This window comes from Artibeus jamaicensis, unplaced genomic scaffold, assembly GCF_021234435.1.
Source record: "Artibeus jamaicensis isolate MK-2021 breed Jamaican fruit bat unplaced genomic scaffold, CSHL_Jam_final contig_1539, whole genome shotgun sequence".
NCBI lineage: Eukaryota > Metazoa > Chordata > Mammalia > Chiroptera > Phyllostomidae > Artibeus > Artibeus jamaicensis.
In genome coordinates this window covers 1,384,990-1,400,332 of record NW_026521299.1, presented here as the reverse complement: position 1 = coordinate 1,400,332, position 15,343 = coordinate 1,384,990, and the positions used below count along the sequence as shown (strand labels likewise).

At 46.0% G+C, this 15,343-nt stretch overlaps 1 protein-coding gene across 9 annotated transcripts in view; it reads right to left on the bottom strand.

Moving 5' to 3' along the window:
• The window catches only part of ANKS1A (ankyrin repeat and sterile alpha motif domain containing 1A), a 187,332-nt gene that overhangs the window by 117,307 nt on the left and 54,682 nt on the right, over positions 1 to 15,343 (bottom strand). The gene's annotated exons all lie outside the window — the stretch shown is intronic.

The window sequence follows — 15,343 nt, the reverse complement described above, 5'->3', positions numbered from 1 at the left end:
AAAAGAGGTATTCCAAGTTATGAAATCCAAAGACCCACAGCCAAGATTGCTCTATCCAGCAAAACTTCCATTTAGAATGGAAGGACAGGCTAGCTCAGTGGGCTTTTTTCCCTTAAAAAGAATGGAAGGACAGATAAAGTGCTTCTCAGATAAGATCAGATTCAAGGAGTTCATCATCACCAAGCCCTTATATGAAATGTTAAAGGGACTTATCTAAGAAAAGGAAGATAAAAAATATGAACATTGAAAGGACAGCAAACTCACAGTTATTAACAACCACACCTAAAACAAAAGCAAACTAAGAGGACAGCTAGATCAGGAGCAGAACCATAGAAATGAAGATCTCATGGAGGGTTAGCAGCAGGGGAGTGGCAGGAGAAGGGGGGAGAAGGTACAGAAAATAAGTAGCATAGACGGTAGGTAGAAAATAGATGGGGGAGGGCAAGAATAGTATGGGAAATATAGAATCTAAAGAACTTGAGATGCATGGTCATAAACTGAAAGGGGGAATGGTAGGGGTGGGGGAGTTCAGGGTGGAGGGGAATGAAGGGGGGAATAGAACAACTGTAATGGTATAATCAATAAAATAAAAATTAAAGAAAAGAAAAAAAGGGAAAAATCGTGTTTGTGAAATAAAGCAAATAAGTAAAAAAATACAAATAAAAAAATAAAAATGGCAACAAACTATGGGATTCACAAAAACACTGCATTTGTACACAAAACACAAGAGACAGAAGGATCAAAAGTTGGCACCAAAGTGCCCAGCCCACTTTCATCATGACCACTATGCCATCAGACTTTGGGGTCAGCTCCTAGCTGGCAGTGAGCTGGCTTCACGTGGTTGCCCAGCTACCTGACTGCTTGCTTTACACAGACAAAGAATGACATCTCAGTGCACGGGCAGAGCATCCAGCCCAGTTCAATTCAATAAATGTTATGCACTCCCTTCCGGGGTGCCAGAGTCTCCACCCTGGAGTAAGCTGGGAAGAGAGAGACAAGTGAACAAATGACAATACTATATACATTGTGTGACACTCTGTGAAGAAAGTGTACAAGGAGTAGTTGATGAGGAAATGGGAATAAGGGAAACTTTGCAGAAGACATACTTGAGCTGAGCCTTAAGCCGTAGGAGTCAGCCAGCCAGGAGAAACGAAGAGGAAACACCCAAATTCAAAGTCCCCCAAGTAGCCCCAGCAAACAGAGGCGACTGCAAGTGACCGTGGGTGGCTGGAAGATGCAAGTGAAAGACGAGGGAATGCAAGGATGGAGAGGCAGGCAGTGCTGGGGCAGGAAGGCCCTGTACGCTAACGTGAGGTTTTCTGCAGGGACCGATCAGATCTATGTTTTAGAAAAGCCCTTCTTTTTACTGCTGGGAGGTGGGAACCTCGAGCGTCAATTTGTTATTCATCATACTGTTGTGATGGACTGACATATTTTGGAATTTGAAAAAAATAATGAGGATAAATAGTCGCACAGATGACAGACTGGAAGCAGTGTGTGACTAGACCCAGGGAGCCCAGTCAGCAGTTAGCAATCCAGGCAAGAATTATGGACCTAGATGAAGACAAAGAGAAGTGCAGGTTCAATAGAAAAGACAGGATCTAGGGTGTGAGGCGAACAATTCAGTGGATAATGAGAGCAAATTCAGGAAGAAAACCAGGGCTGCTTTGTTTTATAGCTGTGGCAGAGTGAGGGAGAAGAGGGGAGGACAGGGGAGGAGGCAGAAGGGTTTGTTTTGCACTAGTTGAGGCTGAAATGAACCGGGGACGCCCATGCACAGAAGAGCGGTCCCTCGGTGGATGCAGGGGAGCACCGTGGTCATGTGGGTAGTGTGATATAACAATGTTCGAATGTTTACATGCATTCATACAACCTGTATTTGACCCTCACAACCACATTATGGAGTAAAAAAGTACATGTTGTTATTTCCATCTTACAGGTCAGAAAACTGAAGATCAAATGACTCACTGATTATCATGCAGCTAATTAATGTGGAACTGAAACAAAATCCCACATCTGACTTCTAATACATGTTCCTTCCAGTTTCTCCAGGCTCTTGACCTTGACTGTTGAAAGAAAACTTGGTGCGCTGAGTCTCCTCCTGAATTAGTTCTCAGGAGGTCAAGGCTCTCAGAACATCAAGTCAGGAAAGGTCTTGTCCGTTTTAGATTCTGAAAATGGAGTGATGGCAATGACCTTGAAGGGGAAGAGAGGCTCTGCTCTCCACCACCTCCCGATTACTTCATTACAGAAGGTCGAAACAGGAGCTTGTCTCATCAGCCTTTTTCTGCCCAAGGCCTTCACTGTGTTTCCCTTTTGGCTGTCCCTGCAAAGGCAGGTTTACTGCCGAACCTCAGGAAGGGCTGGCAGCGTTCTAACACAATGAAACGTTGTCCACAGTTAGTCTAATTTTAAAGAGTTCATCTTACTGAAATGAATTTGACATATCCTTACTAAAAAGCTTCCTACATACTTAACCATTGAGGGTAAAAGGAAAGATAAGAAGGAGCCTATGAAACAATCTCCACTGTCAAAGAAACTGTGATCCTCAGAGAAAGACAAAGCTTACGCAACACATCAAACAATCGCGTAAACCCCCGAAGGAACTCTATGTAGCTAACTTGGGAAAAATGAACATGTATTTTTATTTCTATCTGCTCCTAAATCTCATTAAAATGGGAGCAGAAACAAACAAAAGGAACAGGAGAGAAAAGACTGAAACGTAAAATGTCAACACTTTCTGGAAGATGAAGAACAGTTAAGTTAGCAGAGCTGAGACGGTGACGCCGTGGCCAGAGCGGGATGCCCACCCACGTGTGCCCGGGAAGGCTCAGGAACCACAGGCACCAGGTGGCAGAGGGTATGGGGAGGGTAGGGACTGAAAACAGGGACTTGACACAAATTCTGTACAGAAAGGTGTTAGACCGCAGGTCTCTGGTCCCGTCTGCGGAGGCCGCCAGGCTACTACTCCTGTATCCAGGTTGGAGAAGGTAGATTCTTCTGTGAAGAAACAACCAGACTAGGGGACATTAAGAACAGCAGAATGCTAGGGGAGCCACTGCACTAAAAACAAAGCCCCTAAAAGGAAGTCAACAGCCAGAAGGACAAGATCCCAGCCCTGTGTGTCTACTCAATCCCCAGAATGCTGGCGGCCCCTCCTCCACCCCAAACAGAAGGTTGGAAGACTCTTTCCTGGAAAAACCAAATGCCACCACAGAAAAGTTCACCAGATACTGCCTTCTGGGGACTCCCTAACAAAACAGGTGGGTTCCTGCCCAATCACCTTGTACTATGTAGAACCCACCCAGGACAAGTCCCTCCTACCTCTGCATACACCCTCTGATTGGCTTTTTAGTGTCTCAGCCATAGATGAAAATGATAACCAAGGGCCGTTGTTCAATATAAATGAGCACAAAACAAAGAGAATAAAGGGACTCAAAAACATAGAAATGAGGGACCAAATAAAACCTCAATAATAAAAGCCCATTATTACACAACAACCAGATTAGAAAAAACTAGATCAGTGCAAAGTTCCTGAAAAGTAAAAAAATGACAGTAGAAAATATATGTAAATAAAGAGCTACAAGATAAAGTTGAGTAAATTTCTCAGAAAGTAAAAGCAGAGATGGGAAATACAAGAGAAAAGATCTTAAAAACTGGAAGACTGAGTCCCAGGAAAAGAGAGGAGAAGAAATCATCAAAGAAGTAACTTCAGAGATTTTTCTAGAACTGAGGGATTCTAGAAAGGGAAGTTGTGTTCCAAACTCCCAGTTGAAAGAGTGCATCCTATGCTCAGGACAATTTTTCTTCAGAGGCCCACCCCCAGGCACAGGTGACATTTCAGAATACGTCTCGGGACCCGTGGACAGAGCACGCAGCCGCCGGGGGGAAAACACAAGTCACACACGAAGGACCGAGTGCACTGCCATTTTCGGTAGCATCTCTGGAAGCCACAGACAAGGGAGCAATGCTTTCAAAACTCCGAGGTGACACATTTCCAGTCTAGAAGACAAATTATCAGTACGGTATGAAGGGAGGGTGAAGATATTCTTCGACATGTAGGGTCTCAAATTTAACTCCCTCACAACCCTTTTTATTAGGAAGCATGTGGAGCACATACTCGATCGAATAAATGAACAAACCAAGAAAGAGGAAGACGGGCACCCAGGACACAGGGCAAAGCAGGCACTGGGGGTTCGCCGCCCAGCGAGCCTCGGGAACGGCGTGGGTGACCGCCCTCCACTGGGCAACGCAGGGACGAGCCAGTGGGGGAAATGCAGCTCGCAAGATCGACTCGTGTGTCCACCTGGGTGTGGAAAAGGGTATTCAGGGATTTATAAACCACGGTTGTGGTTTGGGAATTAATAGTGAACCAGACACAGAAAACTCAGAAAACCAACAAGAGATGCATTAATGGGCTGCGTGAGAGAAAAGGGACAGGACTGCAGTACAGTCAAACTTCAGTTCTTGAATGTCTTGGTTCTCAAGCAATTCGGCTCTCGACCAAATTGTCACGAACACCTGTCTTGGTTGTCTAACAAAACTTGGGGGCTTGGGTCTTGACCCAACAACCCCTTCATGCACGATGAGTCACCTGTCTCTTAGGTGACAAAGGAGATTTCGTTTCTGAACAAAGAAACTGCTTCTTGAACAGTTTTCTAGAACACATTAAGTTCAAGAACTGAGGCCCACTGCATACTAATTGGTTCGGCAGGTGAGTCACACTAATAGCCATGCAAATAGAAACATAAATTTTCAATACTGGTCTAACTAAAAATGTCTAATGATACACCCGAAGAATGAAGGGAGAGGCAGTGGACCGAGAAAGCCCAACAGTGTGAACCCTTCCTCTTCCATTTGAGACTGACAGAAGATGTCTAAAACTTAAAACTCAAGAAATGGCAGCACAAGCATAATATTCAGAGACAGGGAGGAAACAGTGAGGAGAACTCAGACCTGGAAATGGCTGCTTCCCCAAAAGGAGCCCAGGAGTGCAGGCGGCCTCCTGGTAAGAACGGTGCAGAAACGATCCTGACACTGCAGGTCAGGCTGGACGAGCCCTTGTGGACTAAGGAAAGGTACGATCCCGGCCACCTTGGTGTCCTGTGGGCTTTTTGTGTTGCAAGCATGTGACGAAAGGCAGTGACTTTGAAGGGTCTGTTTCCTCATGGGAGAGGAACACAAGTGAAAAGGGGACGCCCCGTTCTAACTCGCAGGAGGCACCATTCACACATTCCGGGAAGAGTGGCCTCCTTGTCCCATACGGCTAACAAGGCGTTCCCCCTCTCCTGCCAAGGACAACTGTCTTCAGAATAGACATATGGGTTATCAGTGCTGCTCTCTGCAGCATTCTGTCCTGGGCCCTCCTGTTTCTAGGTAGTAATTTGCATGGACACACACAAAAACACTCACACACATGAATCGGCAAGTTCCTTGAGTAGGGACTGGGCCAAACCTTGTACACTGGCTCTAAGAACTGGCATTTTCAGTCACTGCTATTGGGGGCGAGCCTGGCATGGCCTCTCCATCATCGCCTCCAGCAGGGAGGAGGAGTGTGAAGGGCAGCACGGGAGAGCGCAGGGAGGAACTGTCACTCTGGGACAGGGGCACGACGACCTGAGCGGTGCGCCACCGTGCCCTGGACGCCGAGTTAGGAGGGCTCTGCTGCCACCTCGACGTATTCATGAGGATTCACAGTAACGCAGATTCGTATGAGCCATGTTTCTCCCCTGGTTGACATTATTACTTTGGGGTCCTACACCTTTTATTTCAATTCACCTTAGCATGGCTTCTTAACACTTCAGCCTTCACTGTTTCTGTTCCACAATTACAGAAAAGGCACAGAACTGCTGAACTGCATAAAAGTGGTCTCTGGGGTGCAAAACTCTGATTCTGAGTAGTGACTCATTCATTCACTGGATTCACTCACCGAGCAAAACAGCTGCACCGTTGTGTGGCCCGTGACGGCAGGGCTGTGCCTGTCCCGCGCCAGCTTCCCAAGCGGCAAGCACACCACACCTGGCACAGAGTGACTGCTCAGGCATCTGGGGAGAGGGAAGAAGTGGCAAAGCCGCAGTGCTGTTCTAGGTACCTTACAATAAATAAGACCAAGCCCTGCCCTAAAGAAGCTCAGAGACAGAAACAAAATCACAATGCAATGTGCTGAGCGCTAGAAAAAAACTGGGTGAATGCTAAGGTCGCACAGAAAAAAGGCTTGGGTGGATGGCATTCCATTAGCAAGAAAGAAGGGAAGAAAGGGCTTTGCAACCAGGGGAAGGGTATGTGATCACACTGCAGCCACGGTGATCTTTTAGAAACAGACTCTCCCCAGGGTTCTGCACTCCTCATCCACAGTGGAGGCGACCGCGCTCCCTCTTCGACTCCTGGTCAGGACGGAGCAAAGCCCTCCTCCCGGGTGATGCTTTCTTTCCTTTCTTCTCGGGCCAGACAGGCTCTTCCTAGGCTACCTGCAGAGCTCCTTGGACTCTGCCATCATCACCACCATCTCAGTTTAGAGTTCTATATTCGTCACTATTTGATTGTCTTTCACGCAACTTACAGGCAGGCCCACATAGTTACCACTGGCCCCGCGCTGCCAAGAACAATGTATCTGGCACATGCTGACAGTGCCGCAGGCAAGAGAAACCCACGCCTAGAAAAGTACGGTAACGTTAGTTTTTTAGATTTTAAAAACTGGAAGAACTCAAATAACCTCTGTCAAGTTATTTCTTGAGCAACAAACACTGCACAAATTTTATTAAATATATGTACACACTCACACTCCTCGAAGATAACATGTTACGTAGAAAGAAAAGGCAACGTTTCCTCTACTGTAGAGTGAACATGTGTGTCTGTTGGAAGAAGAGCTTTTACGAATGATTTGCTCCCTGGTCTGTCCAAGCCCAGGGGCTTAACTGGGCTGAGGCAAGAAGGCAGACGCCCTAATCGGCCCTGTTTGGGTTTCCGCCTTCGGGAAACCTCAGGTCCTGGCTCGTGTCTGCTGTCCCAGCATAAGTAACACAGCACCCTGTCCTGGACAAGGAATTCCACGGTCACTTCACTCCATCCAGACTTTGAGACCCCTTTCTTGGAATTGTGATTTAGTCTTAAAGGCCTGGAAATAACAGTTAACGTGAAATGTTTACTATGAACCAAGCACACTTGAAGTGGATTAAATAATGCACTATTTACTTCTCAGCAGAACTGAAACAGCAGAGGGCCTTTCAGGCCTAAGGAATGCCAGATGGCCAGAAGGAGCACCAGATAAACTGACCACAAGAATGCAACCACCCGTGCACGTTCTCACAAAGAGCCTAAGTATTTATTACTTCCCTTCTGACAGCTTACCTCCTTGTGGACGGTGAAACCACCATCCCCACAGGCCACTGACCGAGGTGCACCTTCCTAGGGTGGATGGTGGTGAGTAGGCACCATGCTGGCCCTCATGGGGAAGGTGGGGAGGCAGTTGCTAAGCAGCCAACAGAAGGCAGAAGGCCGCAGTAGCCTGACCCCGACATGGAAAATCCCACTCCTTGAACCCTCACAACCGCACCTTTTCCCACAAGCTCACCCTGTCCCCAGCTTACCAAAGCAACCCAACGAGGTTTCTCAGAGAGTGAGGTCAGAGGGCCTTCCTTTCCCCCCGCGCTGCCTCCCCTGTGCTCGAGCATAAGCTTAATAAAATGTGCCTGGGAATTTCTCTGGCGCTTCCTCTCAGTTTCTGTCCTGGGGAACTCAAGAGCCCTAAACACTGGTAAGAGAACCCTATAAGGGAACCCGAGGAGGTGAGTAACTCACCTGGGGTCACGGAGCTGGACCGGGTGACAACCGCGTGGTTACGCACGGTGCTATACAATTTCTTGAAGACAGCTCTGTACTGCTTCCTCACTCCGCAACGTGGTGAGTTCCCCACAGCTCATGCCCCTTCACTTCTGCCCTGGTTCACATGGCCCCCACTCTCCATTTGTTCTGTACTGCTCTTTTTCTTGCTCTCTAGAGTCACAAGAAACCAACAGAGCACAGAGAGAGGCACTACGTTCTGTGTAGGAACGCTGCCCCAGAAGGAAACGGGCAGAGGCAGTTAACTGAAAAACCCCCACTAACATTTCCAGAAATCCAATTAGTTGACAAACTGTTTTTATTTTTTTAAGATTTTATTTATTCATTTTTAGAGAGAGAGAAAGAGAGGGAGAGAGAAAGAGAGGGAGAGAAGCATCAGTATGAGGTTACTTCTCACATGCCCCCTGCCAGAGACCTGGCCTGCAACCCAGGCATGTGCCCTAGACCAGGAATCGAACAGGCGACCCTTTGGTTCGCAGGCTGGAACTCAACCACTGAGCCACACCAGCCGGAGCTTTGATAAACTTTTTACTTAAGGTAATTAGTGAAAGCATAAACGTTATAATGTTGACTTAATTCATTTAATCTTAAGATAATTATTTGGCTGTCTGAGGAAATTAAAATGACAAAAATTGTAATACTGAAATTAATACACACACAAGAAATGAACACCTGAAATGAAATTTATGGTCAGGTTCTAGGTCCAAAAGTACCACATATATTTCCTAAATGCCTCAAGAGCCACAGATAAAAACAGTATTCTGAACGTGGTGGGTATGTGAGCTGAGCGTCAAAGATCCAGCTGTTTATATTGCACATGCAACTGTCCCATACAAGTGAGTCCTGGACGTGACACGTATTAGCTACAAAGTTTCTAGTAAATCGTCTAGGCTTTATGTCGATGCAGATGTCACTAGCCCCATTCCTACACTGAGAAGGCTGTTTAATGAAATAAATGGCAAAATGTGAAAAAACTGAAAACAAATCTAAGATACAAGGGTCTGGCATTAGTACCTGAAGTGCCACAGGCATTCTAAAGAATGAAAGCAGCGATCACATGCTGACATGAAAAAACACGTACGACGTATGAAGTGGAAAGTGCACCTGCATCACAGTACGCAGAGCACGATCTCATTTCCGTAAGAACAGCGAATCTAAGCCCGCACTAACGTAAGGAAGGCTATATGCCAAACTGTTAAGACTGACTGGTTCTGGGGGTGAGGCACGCATTACTTTTGTAACCACACACATACACACACGCACACAAAGGCAAAGACTGTCCTTCACCAAATCAGTCAGGCTGTGCTGAGTACTCTATAACCAGGCTTGACTTCGGAGTCCATCCTTTCTTTGGCCAGCTCAGCCCAGCTTCAGCAAGAACACTGTTAAGTTTAATCGCAGCCCCCACCCTGAGTATCTGATTGAGTCCCCTTACCCGGCCTTTGCTGTCTCGGCCTTCGACCAGCTTTTAGCAAAAACCCTGTTAGGTAAGTTTAGCATGAACGCCTTTACCCTTGAAGTCTCTTCTTAGTGATTTTTCTGTGCCCTGACCCCTCCCCTCGCTCCTTGGCCGTAAACCCCCCAGTCCTTACTGTACCCAGGCGGAGGCGGGCCGCTCCCCCTGCTGCAACACTCTTCCTGCACTGGGCTTCAGCGGGTCTCCCTGGCTGCTCAGCAGGTGCCCCAGCATTTTCTTCCTCACCCATGCACACACCCACGTTTTCTTTTTAAGTGAAGCCAGATCTGTTCCAGAGAGACAGGCTTCTGGTTATGAGATACTTAAGAGTTCTTTTAAGGAGTTCTGAAGAAAATTTATTTCTGGGTTTGGCTTCCTTAAAAAAAAATCCTGTGGTCTTTGATTTTTCCGGCCTCTAGAGGATTAAAAATCAATTACTCCCATTTGCTTCTGAATGGAGCTCTTCAATTACAAAGGCTAAAAAAACCAAGCTTGCCCATATGAGTACAGTACCAGTCCCCCAGGGGAGGGGACCAGATGGGTCAGTGATCTGAAAAGCAAGTGGATTTTAGAAGGCGGTGTAGGAAGTGTACCTAACGGTTTGGTGCCTGCTAGTCAGAACGACAGTGAGGTTCGGGCTGGTGAAGAGCCAGTAGGAGGTCCAACTCGCAGACACTTCATAAAACAGTTTACAGATTGGCCCCTTCTCCATTTTCAAAGTCATGGCCTTACTCCTGAAATAACCTCCAAAATGACCTTGACTCTTTCTCCACTGACAAAAAACACTCTCTACAATGATGTCAGTGTTAATTTTCTAAAGTCACGGGCATGTCTTTAACCCGTGTATCCACTCAGGTTTATCTCCCGAAGAGCTTTAGACAGCCCTCTCTCCCCCACAGGAAAACACCCCTACCCGCCACGCAGCGAGGGTCTGCCCACACTGCTGCCCTGTTAGTCCCGCAGCTCTCCCGCCCTCCACACTGCAGTGCGTGCCGGAGGCGCCAGGTTCCCGCCACCGGTCTTTGCACTTGCTGCTGCCTCTGCTTCGCCCAGCCTCATCTCTGTGAAACCCCAAACATCCTTCAAGGCCATGTCACCCCACTTTCCAGGCTGAGTGGACTGTAAGTGCAGCTCCTTTCAGACGTCTATTTGAAACACGCGCACTGCTACGTATGTTCTCTTTATTTGTTCACAACAAACTTGTTTCCTTCGTCAGACGATGACACCCTCAAAAGCAGGGCCATGTTTTAGTCATCTGTCAGTCCCCAGTGGCCGACACAATCTTGACCAAACGAGACACGGTGGAGAGGAGAACAGCCACGCCGGACTGGAAGCGAGGTCCCGCCCCCCAGCCACGTGCTCTTTCACTGCGCCACGTGCCCGCCACGTGCCCGGTGAGTCCTCTTCACCCGTCACAGGAGACAACCTCCGCCCTCTCCTTCGATCAGCACCCCTGCCCTCCTCCCCTCACTGCTCTTCCTGAGGTTGCCTTCCGAGAGCCTTGAACATTCACTCTGGAAGATAGGTAAGTACTTGAACTGTTAAGGCTCAGAATCACTTTCCTAATGGCTAAGTCTACAAATCCTGGTGTGAGCAATGGTCTGGCACTGTGAGCAAAGGGAGTGAGGTTGAGGCTGAGGTTTGCAAAGGAAGCCAGAGCACTCTGAAGGGATGGAAGCTCAGCAAGTCAGCCCCCACGTGCGTGACCTCTGGCCTGCCTGGCGTCCTAGTCCAAGGCCAAGACTTCTTACTCAGGGCCATCACTTGCTCTGACCCAGGAGAGCCAGGATACAAGCAACCACCCCTTTCCCAGAACCATTTTACCAGCAGCCTCGTCTCCGCTTCGGCTCCACGCAACCCAGGTGACTGACTTCCCCAAGCAGACTACTTCCTTTCTAAAAACCACATTCTGTTCTTGGAGGAAACATGGCAATTATTTCTGAAGACACATACAATTTTGCTGCTTTAAGCTTTTTGTGTTTAAGTTCATTTTTAAAAGTTATTTCTCCATAACTTAGTAAGCACTGTAGCCACTTGTAACTTCTGTTAGTAAAAACAGCTGAACAAGGCACATTATTTTGGAAAATTAAGACAAAGCACAAGCAAAAGCAACATGTTGGCTTTAACCACGTCCAGGTTTTCTCCCTTTCTCTGTCTCTATTTGCAGCGTGCCTAAGTTTTGTTCAATCCCAGGGCCTGTCTCAGGGACTCCATTGCCTCTGTAAGTGATCAGCCTCCCAAATCTGCTCTGTTTGCCCAATTCCTTGTCTAGGTTTTCAAAAAAGGCACCTAGCACCCTGTCCCTGGAGTGGGAGTCCCAGAAAACAGCACTCGTTGCGGGTGGCCGAGGACCTCGGCAAACTGCTGCCTCAAAGGCAAGGCTATGCTCCACACGGCCCCCACCGCCTGGGGAACAAGCGGCTTGACCAGGAAGGTTAGGAAGAAACCAGTTTTCCCAAATAGAAGGGCTTTTCTATGAACAGCTTTTTGCTTCTCAAATTTTAAATGTTCAATCAAGAGGCAGCCATTCACAACAACCAGAACGCTGTATGGGAACAAACACAGTTTCGTATGTCACAGAACGAAAGGAAAGTCCTGTCACCTGCTGACGGCCCAGAATGGCCATTGTTAACCACTGTGCCACAAGAAGTTTTGAAACATGCAATATCTGACTATTCAGTCAGGGGCACTGACCTCTTTTCCCGAAAATTGTCATTTTAAAAAATGACAACAGCCAACACAATAATAACTAGCGTGAATAAGTCAAAATTATACCTTTTATTTTTGCATCAGATCAACAAAAAAATATATTTTTAGGTGTGCCACAAATTTTAGTAAATAGTTTACATGTGCCATGAGATGAAAAAGGTTGAAAATCGCTGGCCTAGAGTGTCAATAAACCCTGAAAGTTTTTACTTAGTCTAATGGATGTTGTCTTTCAGAAGTACAAGAGCTACGAGTCTACAACATACTAAGTATCGTACTGGACAACTAACATATATTAGCTCTAATATTCATACTAAGTAGCAAAATAAGAACTTGTGTCTCAGAGCCCTGGCTGGTGTGGCTCAGTGGATTTAGTGCGGGCCTGCGAACCACAGGGTCGCCAGTTTGATTCCTGGTCAGTGCACATGCCTGGGTTGTAGGCCAGGTCCCCAGCAGGGGGTGTGTGAGAGGCAACCGCACACTGATGTTTTACTCCCTCTCTCCCTAAAAATAAATAAATAAATTTTAAAATAACTTTAAAAAATTGTTTTTTATAAACTTTAATATCCTCAGAGAGATGAAGAGAACACAGAACTAAAGCAAGGTGAGCCACTTGCCCAAGCACACACCTCCAGCACAGGGAGCCAGCACGCAGACCTGATCCGTCTGATCTCTAAGTTTATGTCTCTATTCGCCACCTGCTTCAATCAATAGTCTGGGACAGAGGTGTCCAACCCAAAGCCTGCAGGATGCATGAGGCCCAGGATGACTGTGAATTCAGCCCAACACAAAATCGTAAATTTACTTAAAGCCCTTTTTCTTGTTGATCAGTTTTTGTTAGTGTTTGTGTACTTGAGGGATGGGGAAATGGATGAATCAGGTGAGAGGTACTTTGCATATCAATTAACAGCTGGCTAGCTTCACGGATATGTTAAGCCCCTCCACTAAGGCAGATGGAGATGGGCTGACTTTAACCTGTGATATAGCCCTGAGGTGATTCCCCCCTTGTGGTGCCTATGGGAAGTTGCCTATTCAAAAGCAAAGGCAGTGCTGGCGTCTGGAGGCCACCCCTACCCAGACTAACAATGGCAACCAGAGAAAGGCAGAAGATACAGAACAGGCAGGTGTAACCCAGTGTGAGCGGAGTCAAAATGGGATTACTGAAGAGGTGCTGGGATTTAAACTAGGCACAGAAGCCATTGCTGTCTCTTGGCCACATGGCTTAGAAAGGAGAAGAAAGCAGGATGTAGCAGCCGTGCAGAGCTCTCCTGACCATGTGGCTTGGGAAGAAGTGCTCTTGGCCATGCAGGGAGTCAGAGTGAGGGAAGAGAAATGCTGTCTGTATCAAGGAATTTCTGTTATGCGATTTGAAAGAGAAGTGAGAGGGGAGAAGTACATGCTCTGGCTGACTCCAGAGCTGCAAAGGACTTCCTTGCAAGATTCTGACTGGCTGCACCTGGATTTTACCTGGACTATTAAGATCTGTGCCTTCCTGAGTCTTACCATGATCCAGAGTAACATGGCACATACTTTCCTGGCTATTAAGTGGAGGCTGATAGCAATGTACTCCAGATCCTGCACAGATAAGGTCATGGGCAACCTTGGAAGAGGCTTTGGCTCATAGCCTGGTGGGGAGCATGGGAAGTGCTGGGTCTTATGGGAAGGAGGGCTCTGAGCTGAGGTGCTCTGAGCCCCGACCAAGGTTGGAGTGTTGTAAATAAAGATCTGCTCCTTCCAGCATTAATTGCTGGGTCTTTCACTAAGGCAACACGTGGACAGGCCCCGGTCTGCTTGCTCACAGTTTTGGTGTGCTCTGTAACAACATGTATAGCAATTACTGACAAAAATTTGGAGACTAATTCAAAGCCAAGAATTATCAGGGCTCTAAACTGTGATATGAACTGAAAATACCACACTCTAAACTGGTTCTTTGAAAAGATCAACACAATTGATGAATGTCTATCTGGGCTACTCAAGAAAAAAAATACACAAGCTACTACTCTCAAAGAGGGGCCATTACTACTGATCCCATGAACTTTGAAAGGATTACAAAAGATTAATATGAACAATTCTATGTCCACAGATATGACAACTTACATTAAATGGACCAATTCCTACCAAAATTCACACAAGAAAAACAGGTCATCTGAATGAGCCTAATATTCAGGTTTTTTTTTTTAACCTTACAAAATGCAAAGCACCAGGCCCAAATGGTTTCACTGGTGAATTCTACCAAACATTTACAGAGGAAATTGTACAAATTCCCTGTAATCTCATCCAGAAAACAGAAGCAGAGAGAACACTTCCTAATTCATTCTGTGAGGCCAGCACTACCCTAATACCAAAACTGGACGACAGCACAAGAAGGAAAATTACAGACCAGTATTTCTCCTGACAGAGATGCAAAAATTGCAACCAAAAACTACCAAATGAAACACAACAATGTATACAAAGAAATCTACACCACAACCAAGTAGGATTCATTCCAGGTATATAAGACTAATTCAACATTTGAAAACAAATATAACCTATCATGTCAACAAACTAAAGAAGACAATCATATGATCATATCAATATATATACAAAGTATTTGACAAAATACAACTCCCATTTATGATAAAAAATTCTCAGAAAACTAATACTGGAGAGAAACTTCCTCAACTTGATAAAAACAGCCAATAAATGAACGTACAGCTGACACATACTGAATGGTGAGAGACCAGGTGCTTTCCCCAAGATCAGGAACGAGACAAAGATGCCCTCTCTGCCCACTCCTACTCAATGTCACACTGGAAATGTTACCCAATGCAGTGAGAAAAGAAAAAAGTTGGTACTCAGATTAGGAAGGAAGAAATAAAACTGTCTTTGTTCACAGACGACATGATTATCTCTGTGAAAAATCCTGAACAACAATGACAAAAACCTCCTGGAACTAAGTGATTATTTGCTACAAGTCAGCTGCTTTCCTACATACCAGCAACAAGCTACTGGACTTTCAAGTTAAAAACATAATACCATTAATTAGCACACAAAATGAAATACTTTAGTATAAATCTAACAAATATAAATAAGATCTATATGAGTAAAACTACAAAACTCTGATAAGAGAAACCAAAGAACTAAATAAATGGAGAGGTATTCCATGTTCATGGATAGGAAGGTTCAATACAGGGGCTGGCAAAAGTATGTTGAAAAGTAATACAAATCAGTAGCAGTAAATAAATAAATAATGGTACAAGAATAAACTCTGTGCTTCGCATACTCACAACCGTAAACCTACCTTTGCCCACCTCTGTATTATTAACCAATTCTTCTCAACTTGATCTGTAAATTCAACACAAT